Source organism: Ochotona princeps, chromosome 3 (genome assembly GCF_030435755.1).
Source record: "Ochotona princeps isolate mOchPri1 chromosome 3, mOchPri1.hap1, whole genome shotgun sequence".
NCBI classification, from domain to species: domain Eukaryota; kingdom Metazoa; phylum Chordata; class Mammalia; order Lagomorpha; family Ochotonidae; genus Ochotona; species Ochotona princeps.
The window spans coordinates 119,817,131-119,829,531 of NC_080834.1; the positions used below are offsets into that span (position 1 = coordinate 119,817,131).

At 37.4% G+C, this 12,401-nt stretch overlaps 1 pseudogene; it reads right to left on the bottom strand.

The window, feature by feature from the left end:
* Positions 1-7,967: 7,967 nt before the first annotated feature.
* On the bottom strand, positions 7,968-8,566 carry LOC131479875 (protein phosphatase inhibitor 2-like; annotated as a pseudogene).
* Between the last annotated feature and the right edge of the window lie 3,835 nt (positions 8,567-12,401).

The following is a 12,401-nucleotide window of genomic DNA, read 5'->3' on the forward strand; positions in this document are numbered from 1 at the left end:
CCACAGCACCTATCAGTTCAACTCAAAAGATGGAGCTACATGGAATTGACCAGAAAGCTGTCAGTTTATGTATCTGCCAGTCTATGTATTGGCTGGCATAAGTGACAAAAGGTACCTGACCCTGCACTGGCTGCTGCACACAAGAGTCAGGTTTGAGGTCAGTCTGTGTGAAATTTTTTGAGACCACTTTACTCAAACCCTGGTCACATCACAGGATGCGTGGACTAACCTTGGAGTCCATGTATCAGTTGCTGATGCCTGTGTAGTGGGCAACATCTCCAAACGTGTGGTGAGGACAGAAGGGCAAGCTCATGTAGGCCAGCAAGGTAAGTCGACTACCTCACCAGAGGAATGAAATACTTCCCATATCATATACTCAGAACATTCTTTTCCCACATCAGACTCTATATGCTGTCATCAAATGATTGCTGTAGTTTGACAACACTGAGAAGCCCCCTCTCTCTCCCTTCAGACGTGGGAAAAAAAAAAAAAACTGAAGCATATTGTTTACACACTCTCCTATACAATTGAACCTCCTCATCTTAAACAGAGGTCCATAAGGACATGCAGCCCTCTCAACTAAGCGAGAAATATTATAAAGAACATTTTGACAAAGAAAAAGAAAATACATTTGTTAAATTACACCATTATCATATTCCTTTAAAGCGTAGATGCCAATTCTTAAATTCAGAAGTGTTCAGGTTTACTTCTGTCTGTAGATTCAGGAACAATCATAAAACTGGTTACAAATAATTGTCTAATTATGCTGAATATCAATTATTTTGTAAGATATAAAAAAGCAAACCAAGAATAGTAATTTTGTTATTGAACTGCCAATTAAAGATGTGTATAAATGCACCTGTTGACCTGTATCTCCTGACTATCGTACTGTTGCTGCTCAATTTAATTCCCTCATGTATTAAAACTAATAGACACATAAGGGTCAGAATTTCATAAAAACAAATGACACAGTAGGGAAGAATCAAGATGGTGGAATAGGGTAAGGACACGTTTATACAGACGGAAAAACATTTAACCAGGATGAAGTAGAGAGGACATATTTCAGGAAATAGGAAAGGACAGAACAACAACAGAGGGGTACATTGAGACTGACAGACACAGGAAACCAGTAGACACAATGGTGTGGTGTTGCAGACACTGATATTCCAGCATGGTGATCTGAACTCCAGCAGCCAGAACTCCACCAGCAACCAGGTGGGAAGGGACTTTCACTGGGAGCTTGGAAGGTAAACCTAGACAAAGAACTGTAAGTTCTGCTGGTCCGTTTGATTTGACCAGGACCAGAGACAGAGAAGCAGATCACAGATGGGCAGTGTGAGAACAGGGTGGATTTCACAGTCCAATCAGCCCCCTAGAGCTGAATTGGGCGCCATTTTGTGTAAGGAGGAAGGGCGAGGGAAAGGACTGAGCATACGCTGAGCTGGGAGTGAGCTCATTTCTGTCTGGGTGAACTGCAACAACATGGCATTCTACAGGTTCCACCCAAGACAGGTCTGGGATAGCCCTCAGATCTGACGGCCAGCAGATCAAGAACTCTAGTAGTGGTATGTCAGGCGCCATTTTGGGCACTGAGGCAATAACTTTGGGACTGCAGGGGACAATAGTGAACTGCGCATATGTTGAGCTCGCAAGAACTTGCTGAGGTCCCAGACTGCACTGGTCCCGCAGGAAAATAATACTGACTGTGTCATTGTACAGGTCAAAACTAAGTCCGTGTGGCACCCAGACCTAATGTCCAACAGGTTCCGACAAGGTCAGCGCCACCAACAACCTAATTATATAGGACACCTGGTGTCTCTTTAATCCTGGGACCTGCTCCAACTGAAAGTGGGAGAAAGATTGCAGAGACAATGGTGCAGCCTCACCACAGTATCACAGGAGGTGGAGAGTGGTGAGCCAAGAGCTGGGGCTGTAGAGACCATGGTGGAAATCTGACATAAGAACCCAGACCTGAAACTTGCTGGAGGTTGTGGCACAAGTGGCTGCAAGCAAAGACTTGTGTACCAACCGCAATAAGTAAAATCGCATTGTAGCCCTGTGGGTGACACAGCTTAGAAACCTGCCCCCAAGAGAAGACTCTGCTAACCAGAAGTACAATGATCAAGAGCAAAAGAAGAGACAAAGACACAATGAATATTACTGAAAACTCTCCTGCAAGGGAGCAAAACCTTATGCCTACCTCAGAGTTAACTGAGGAAGACATCGAGAAAATGGGGCACACAGAATCCATAAGACTCATTTTAAAGATTCTGATCAACAATGAGAAGCTCATGCAAGAGTTCAAAGAATTTAAGGAAGTAATAAAGTAAACCAAGGCTGATATATCAGAAATTAAGAACACAGTAGAGCTAATTAAGAGTGCAGTGGAGAGTCTCCATAATAGAATGAAGCAAGCAGAAGAAAGAATTTCAGAATTGGAAAATATTTCCTGTCATCAGGGAGAATCAAACAAAAAACTGGAAGCAGAGCTGGATCAGGCCAAAAAAAGTATTAAAGAATTGAAAGACACTATGAAGAGGCCAAATATAAGAGTTATGGGAGTCCCATAAGGTGCAGAAAGAGAAGCTGAGTTTGCAAATGTATTTAATGAAATAACAAAGGAAATTTTCCTCATCTAGAGGAAGAATTGTGAAACAAGATCCAGGAGGGGCACAGAACTCCCAACAGGCTTGACCAAAAGCAATCTTCACCAAGACACATGATCATTAAGCTCTCTTCAATTGAAGATAAAGAAAAGATCCTTAAATATGCACATGAAAAAAATCAATTGACATATACAGGAATGCCAATTAAACTCACAGGAGATCTCTCACAGGAAACTCTACAGGCAAGAAGAGAATGGAGTGACATATTCCAGATTCTAAAAGAAAAAAAAAAAAGTTGTCGGCCTAGGATAACATATCCAGCAAAGCTTTCTTTCATCTTTGAAAATGAAATAAAATTCTTCCACAGTAAAGAAAAGCTAAAAGAATTTGCCTCTTCCAAACCTGCCCTACAAATGATACTTCAAGATGCTTTCTTTTTTTGTTTACTGTAATCGTGACCAATTTATTACTAATAAATAGTTTAAAAACAAAATTATTGAGTATAATGGAAATAAAGAACATGGTAACATTATGCATGGAAACAGATGTAACTGTTACAATAACTATGAAAAACAAGAAATAAGAATTTGTTAAGTAATCAAATTTAAATTGCTAACAGTTTAAAACTTGTCATAAATTAAATATTTTATTATAAACTGCCTGATAACCAAAAAAGAAAATACTGATAGAGGTATAGGAATGACTGGAAAGAAATCAAACTACATTAATAAGAAATATTAAAATTTTTTTAAATGCCACAACATATTTTAGGAAGATCAGAAACAATGCACAAATTAACACAAAAAAATAGAAAACAGAACGGCAATAATAAATCCTTCCCTACCTGTAATTACATTAAGCATATTAAATTTTAAGTAAAAATTCTTTGTCACAAGAGACAAGGAATGAAATTACAATCAAATAATAACAAAATGGACTATATACCAGGAATACACTCTCGCCTAAAGTGCACAGGTGATATTCTACAATGTAGATTGAACATTAACTCAAAATATAAGTCTTATTACAATGCATGTGAAATCATACCAAGTATATTTTGATCACAATAGAATCACAATACAAATCGATCAAAGTAAAACTGGGAAGGTCCAAAAATACGCGAAAACTGAACAATGCATTGAACAATCAGCAGCACAAATAAGAAAAAAATTTAACATTGAGAATAATAAAACAGAAAAACATGGAGTAAAGACTGTTTCAAACTGATACTTTTGATCAGAGAAAAGTAGAAAAAATCTAGTTTAACAGCTCTCATGTCAAAACTTATTTTATAGTTTTTCTAGTTATTTAATTCTGTCTAATCCTATTAAATAAATGATTCCTATATGCTAATTTTTTAAACAGGATTGTTTTCCTATTTTACTTTTCAGGTATATGTCCATAAGTATACAAAAATTCAACTAATTTTTCATGTTTGCATGCAGATTTTAAATTTCTCTCTTTATATATACATATCGAATTTTAAGTTATTTTACAGAATCCTTAAGCTCATGAGATCATGTCATCTGCAAACAAGGACAGTTTTACTTCTTCCTTTGCTATTTGGATGACTTCTACTTGTTTTTCTTACTGTTCTCATGAGGCAAAAATTTTAGTAACATGATGAGCAAATATAGCAAGAGTGGATATGGTTGCCTACTTTCTGATTGCAGAGGAAGAGAATCTATTGAGATTTTACTGTTGAGTATAATTTTAGTCATGGGGTTTTTGTTTGTCTATTAACATATTTATTTCATTTTGTCCTTAATTTTACAAGTACTTCTGTAATTGTATAACTCAAGATGCTGTCTTAACAGAGAAGAGGAATAGCACCTACCAAAACCAAAGGTAAATTGGAAGAAGATCCCAGTAAAATGACAACAGAAGACTAAACCAATGAACAACCCATTGCTAAAATGACAGGACCAAAGTAACACCCATGTATAATAAACTCTGAATGTAAATAGCTTAAGCTTAATCAAACATCATAGAGTAGTTCACTTGATTAAAAAACAAAACCCATCTGCTTATTGTCTGGAGGAGACACACTTCAACAAAGGTTAGCGGAAACTATGTCACATGGGTTTTGTTGTTTTCTGTTAGTTTCATCTCTTCAAAACACTTTCTTCTGATTAAATCATTCAATGACTCATAGATCATGCAATAGCTTCATTTTCTTCAAAGAAGGTTCTTGATTTTCATTTCTTCAGCTACACATTCGTCATTTAATAGCATGTTATTTAACTTCTTGGTATTGTAAATTTCTTTTTTCTTCCTGTTGTTGATTGTTTTGTGGCTCTTCATTTAAGGGAATGTATAGTAGCTATGTAATAGAGACTGTCATATCTAGTAACATGTCATTTACCTTCATGGCATTGTAAATTTCTATTTGTTGATTTTGTATTATGACTTTTCATTTAAGGGGATGTACAGTAGTTGAGTAATGGAGACTGTCATATCTAGTAACATGTCATTTATGTTCAGGGCATTGTAAATTTCCTCTTTTCTTTCTATTGTTGATTTTGAAACATGACTTTTCAATTAAGGGGATGTACGGTAGGTGTGAAATGGAGACTAACATTCAGATGTGAGGATGTAGTGTGGTATGCATTTCTGCTTCCAGACAAAAATGAACTTACAATGAAACTGTTCACTATATCTTGACAACAGGATTCTGGACTCTCTGCCATTGTCCATGCCTGCAATGATGGACATATGACTGAGTATGAAGAACTATATGTTAGTAATGATATAGAGGAACTGGGGGGGAGGGAACTGGGGAGGGGATAAGGGAATATGAAACTGTACTATAAAATAATAAGAATAATAATAAAATATATTAAAAAAAGCGATCTTCACCAAGACACATGATCATCAAGCTCTCTTCAATTGAACATAAGGAAAAGATCCTTAAATGTGCACGTGAAAAAAATCAACTGACATATACAGGAATGCCAATTAAACTCACAGGAGATCTCTCACAGGAAACTCTACAGGCAAGAAGAGAATGGAGTGACATATTCCAGATTCTAACAGAAAAAAAAAAAAGTTGTCGGCCTAGGATAACATATCCAGCAAAGCTTTCTTTTGTCTTTGAAAATGAAGTAAAATTCTTCCACAGTAAAGAAAAGCTAAAAGAATTTGCCTCTTCCAAACCTGCCCTACAAATGATACTTCAAGATGTTCTCTTGACAGAAAAGAGGAATAACACCAAGAAAATCAAAGGCAAATGAGAAGAACATCCCAGTAAAATGACAACAGATGACTAAATCAATGAACAACCCATTCCTAAAATGACAGGACCAAAGTATCATCCATACATATTGACCCTGAATGTAAATGGCTTAAGCTCAAATGTCATAGATTAGTAGATTGGATTAAAAAGCAAAACCCATCTACTTGTTGTCTAGAAGAGACACACTTCACCAACAAAGATCAGCGGAAACTATATTTCATGGGTTTTGTTGTTTTCTGTTAGTTTCATCTCTTCAAAGTACTTTCTTCTGATTAAATCATTCAATGACCCGTAGATCATGCAGTGGCATCATTTTCTTCAAGAAGGTTCTTGATATTCATTTCTTCAGCTACACGTTAGTTATCATGGTGTTGTTGATTTCTTTTTTCTCCCGGATGTTGATTCTGTTTCGTGGTTTTTCATTTAAGAGGATGTATCGTAGCTGTGTAATGGAGACTGTCATATCTAGTAACATGTCAATTAACTTCAGGGCATTGTAAATTTCCTCTTTTCTTTCTATTTTTGGTTTTGTATTATGACTTTTCATTTGAGGGGATGTACAGTAGGTGTGAAATGGAGACTAACATACAGTGTAGTATGCATTTCTACTTCCAGACAAAGATGGACTTGCAATGAAACTGTTCACTATATCTTGACAATAGGATGCTGGACTCTCTGCCATTGTCCATGCCTGCAATGATGGACATATGACTGTGTATGAAGAACTATATTTCAGCAATGACATAGAGAAACTAGTTGGGGGGAGGGAAATGGGGAGGGTATAAGGGAAATACCAGAAGTCTATGGAATTGTATCATAAAATGATAATAATAATAAAATGTTTTAAAAAATTAATTGAAAAAAATGACACAATAGGTAGGAGAGAGCTCTCTAATGTTATGATTATCTCACAATGCTTTATGAACTACAGGATTTCCTGAGTTTGCTTGAAAAGAAGGAAACAGCAGCAGGACGTTGAGACAGGACAATGCAGGGGATGTTGTCAGAGTAACATTACAATGACACTTGCTCAAAAAACTGACAAGGTCTGTCCAGTGTAGAAAAGAAAAACAAGACAAAGAAAACAAAAGAAAAAGAAAAAACTCCAAGAAACCAAACACCAAAGCTCCCAGTGACAACAGCTGTTTCTATACATTTATGTTGATGTATTTTTGTGAAAAAAAAAAAATAGTTACTTTTGATGAGAAAAACTTTCGTCCTTTCCTTGGAGCTACAGTCTTGATTAAAATTTTTAATTTCCCAGGTGTGGTGGCCTAGCAGTTAAAGTCCTCACCTTGAATGCTCCAGGATCCCATATGGCCGCCGGTTCTAATCCCAGATGCTCCACCTCCCATCCAGCTCCCTGCTTGTGGCCTAGGAAAGCAGTCAAGGACAGTCCAAAACCTTGGGACCCTGCACCCATGTAGGAGACCTGGAAGAAGTTCCTGGCTCCTGGCTCCTGGCTCCTGGCTCCAGATCAGGGAACAACTGGGTGTTGAGCTCATTTGGGGAGTGAATCATCAGACAGAAGATCTTCCTCTCTCTGTATCTGACTTTGTAATAAACATAAATAAGTCTTTTTATTAAAAAGAAAATTTTTAATTTCATAAGCTAGAAAACCTAACGGTTACAATCCTTTTCAAATAAACAAAACATTGAAGGTGAGGACTGGAGTTGAAGTATTATTTTTATCCTAAATATTTATTAGTCTGATTATCTTGTTACTTCAATTGGATTTTGATTTAAACACACATACACGCAAACACACACAAATAACAAACATTTTATAAGAACTACTATATCCAAGAGTGATGAAATAAATTAGGTCCCTTTTCCTTCCCCAAACTATAAGAAGCTATGCAACCTCTTATAGACATTAGCACAAAAGCAATGCAATCGTGGGTTGATGACATTCGACTTTGGTTGTGGTCAAGTGCTAGGCGCAAGAATATATGTATTAATTAGGCACTGACTGCCTGATCAGTCTCTAAGCCATCGTTTAATTCTTGGCAACATGTAGTGCCTGGTATGCATTTTGGTTCTCACCAGCAGCAGTGTATCTTAGTGACAGGGCTCATAGTAGAGGAACAACTACCAGGCTGAGAACACCTCTTTCATGAACTCTATCAGTGTTCTTGTGGTTGGTCACTTGGAGTAGATCCTTGATTTGATTCTTTTGTATTCATACTTTCCCCATCTACAGCCTCTAGCATTTTATTTTTTTTATCTTCTTTATCATGTAGGTCTTTTGAAATTATCTATTCATTTAATATTCAACCCCTCATCATAGTGAAACTTCATGTGCATTTCAAATTATATAGAGAGAGGTTTTTTAAAAAAATTTTCTCTCTTGTTCTTCACGAAAGAAGAGGTCATTGCCCTCCTAGCCACTGCTTTCCTCTTCCCAAATCTGACGTCTGGGCTCAGAGCCGATTTCTTAGCTAAGGTACCTGGAGTTACAGCTTCCATGGTTTCTGCATCCTGGTTTACCTTGTCATTAGCATCACCTGCCACATTACAGCAAGGGATTCTTGGTTCATCAGTTTTAATTAAACCGTAGTCTCTTTGCTGGAGAACAGGTCTCCAGGACGTTCACTTCATCTCACCTCCATGATTTCTTACTCTGTTCCTCGTTAACACTCACACGAGGATACTCCCGTGCACCCTGGGAGTCATGGAGACAGTCGCAGGCATCATTGTCACGACATAAACAACCCCCCCCCATTCCAGACCCTATGCCCGGCCTCAGGTTGGCTTTTTACCCTGACCAGCCTAGAGAGGCGGATCTTACAGCCCAACGTGGGATCAGTGAACTGCGAAGTGTGAGGTGGTTCTCGTCAGAATGTTGGCTCTGTAAGCTGCTCTCTACCTCCAGCAGGGCACTAGCTGCGATTGTCCCTCGCCACCCTCCAGTCTGCCAGATCCCTAACTAAGCGAAGCTTCCAGATCCTGAATTGTGAACCTCTAAAACCGTAAGTCCCCCCTCCCCCTCGCCAAAAAAAAGGAATAGTGAAATAGTCACTGATGCACGCAATCTAACATTGAATAGCTTTGGGTAATAGCACATTTAAAATAACCTGTAGTATTTAAGTTGGTGCTGAATAAATATCATTTGCCTCTACTTTTCAAATTCGAAGAAGGAAGAATTTTGACAAAAGACGGAAGCTTAGCAGCAACTACACGATTCTGTCCTGCGAGGTTCCTTTGTCGTTTTTCCTGCAACACAACAGAAGGAAATTACAGCAAAACACTCACCTTCAGATTGCACCTGACAGCCTGTGTGTTACAGTCTTGGCTCTGCTAGTTGTGTCTTCAAGTGAGTTATGGCAAATTTCTTGAATTGTGTATATCATTGCTTAACTATTTTCTATTACCGCAGACGTCTATGCTATTCAGGAAATAGTCACTGAATATTTACTATAAATTTTACCGTTTTTGTTCTCCTTTGAGAAACTTAATATCTCTTAAGTTTGGATAAGGAGCAGCTGCGTCTTCATGTCTCTCACCCTGCTCAGCTCTGCTTGGGCTTACTCATATGACTTCATAAAGTTAACTTATGCTCAGCTTCACTTTTCTTAACCCACTCTTCCCCTGTTGGGTTATGCCATCTGCCTCCTTGCTCTGGCCTTGTTCTGTACTGTTTAATTGTAGCACGTACCACATCACACTTTGCACAGGTTTATGTGATGTTTTAAGAATTGATGACTGTGTTATATTTAATGCTACGTTCTAAATATAAGAACATAGAATGTTTAAAAGGAATATAGAATGTTCTTCATAGCCAAGAAATGCTGAAACAAATGATAAATTTTAAAAATAAATTTTAAAATGCTAAATAAAAGTTCAAAAAAAACCCACATAGCAAAAAGAAGTACATTCACTTATCAGTGATTATCATTAAGAGAGAGCAGGCTTGAGGACAGGGAAAGGGAACTCCCAGAGCCCATGGAACTGAATAATAATAAGAAGAAGAATAGTAAAAAGAATAAATTGATAAGACCACAAATAGGTTATTTATGTATACCTTTATAAGAGATAGACTAAACACTCCAAAAGTTTGATAATAATTAGAAAACCCCAAAACTAAAATTCACAAGATTTATGTAAGTGAACCCATGCATCTTTACAAAAAAATCTTTTACTAGGCAATACATAATATGAATTTATTTTATGTTTGTGTTATTTATGAAAATGACCATGAGTTAAATCAAAATATAAAAGAATATGATATTTAAATAGATTGGCATCGATGTAGCTAGACTCTGTAAACATACTGTAGTTAAATTAAGAATACGGAAAACGTTTTAAAAATCTATTCAAATGTATTTGACTTATTTGGGAGTGATACTTGTTTGGCGTAAAGGCTTAGTATTACCATTTTCAATTTTTTGAGGTAACATTTTTAAATTACATTATTACCACAGGCTTAAAGCTCCTCTAAGTGAAAAGCATGGTTGAACAGCAATATACGCAAGATTGTATACATTAATCAAATAAAAATACTCAATTTCCAAAAAGTACATTCATTTTTTGGAAAGGCATATCCTTGAAACACAGAGTTACAGAGAGAAGCATATGAAGTGAAAATGAGGCAGAGAGAAAAAATATCTTCTCTTTGCTGTTTACTTCTCCATATAGCTACAATATCCAGGGCAGGACTAACGTGATGCCAGGAGCCAGGGTTTACTTCCAGGTCTCCCACATGAATGGCAGGCCTCAAGAGTATGGACTATCTTCCTCTACATTAAAGGCACATTGTTAAGGAGTTAGATTTGAAATGGAAAGTTGGGACTTGAACTGGAGCCCATGTGGGGCATCGGTGTTACAGATAGCAGTTGTATCCAGTATGCCACAATGTTGGTGGCACAACTACACACTTTAAACCTGCAGAGTTTGTCATATTTATAACTCTGAGTAGGAACTCGATAGCGTTACTGAATAAATTTACATTGGTGGAATGCAAAATTTTGGAGGAATCAATTGACAATCGAAGAAAATGTTAAAGTGACAAACAGCAAGAGAACGTTTATAGTTTTACTTTTGAAGGAATTAGTCAAGTGTCAGAAAACTTGGGTGGAGATAGAAGAGACAAAGAAGAACTTCAAATGATCAGCAACCGAATAATAAGTATTGGCAAGAATTAATGTGACATGTAGGAATAGATATTGATTAGAATTTTGACATCATGGTGAAAAAGACCTGCCACATTAATGCACTCATGATTCACAAGGCATCACATAAAGGGAATTGAAAATATAGGACCAGAAACGTTAAGTACATGCAGATTAACAAACCGACCTGCATCATGTAAGCATGGTGATGTCTAGCAAGGCTATGATGAAGAGCTTTTACCACAACCTTTCGGTGATGTTAAAGTTTTACTTTGCAAATTAATGCTACGTGGAGACACAGATTCACAAATGACTTACTTCACAGTGAACAAAAATACCAGTTAGTAAAATATGTGTGGCAATATCTAAAAATGCACAGTCTTGTGAGCATCAGTTAATTAGCACTGAATTTTTACATCCAATACAGAACTTCCATTGACATCAGTGAAATGAAGTCATCCTAACAGCAGATACAGGTTTTGCCTTGATATGTGTGTACTGGCAATGGATACAAATGCTTCGGAATCAGAGGGCTCTTCTTTCAAGCCACTGCTTTTAGGCTTTCTTATCGTTTCTGACTTTCATGTGTAAATTTTACTTTGCTGAGTGTAACAAATACTTTAAAATTTTCTGGTTGGTATCTGAAACATAGGAGCCATTTAATTTATTTATGAATTAACATTTATTTATTCATTTGTTCATCCACTATTCATTTTCATGGTAATTGTGCATTTGATTCTATTGTATATTGTTGTGACAGATCAATGAATTTAAAATGTTTTTAATTTAAATTATTATTATTGTTTTTTGTTTCAGTGACGTTTACATGTTGATCAGGGTGGGAAGTGTCAAGGATTAGGGGAAAGTGGGTGAGACTATTGCTTTCAAGTTTTCTTTTTCTTCCTCGTATATCTTTGGGAAGTGAGAGGACAAGAGACTACGCAGTACCCAGCTTTCAACCACCTCAGTACTTGGGGATGGGCAACGCCATCCAATGTCTTCCCAGGGTCCTTGATGTGGACAATGTTCTGAGAGGTCTGTTCAAGTGGTTTTGGTAATTCTGACATGCTGTCAATTTTGCAGATTCAAGGATAAGGAATTCCTTCAAGGTCCGTCCTCCTTACAGTCTCAATTAGATCAGAAGCTTGCTGCCAACACTTGGCTGAGGTAGTTGATCCATTTGTTCTGCGTACCTTTCTCTGCTATGGTACTAGATGTCCTCTGCAGGCCCAAATTGGCTGCCATTTCCTCCATGTACAACTGGGCCTGCCGTCCACTGCTCTGCCTTATCCATTGCAGAGGCCCAGTTCTGACGCATGCACACCAGGGTAAGTCCACAGATCCTACCATTCTCCCCACAGTTGGAGTTCTGAGTCCATCAGTTCACTTAGGAGGATCACCTAAGAAACCACATCTGAAATGATCCCACTTGGGACTCTTGTGTGTGCT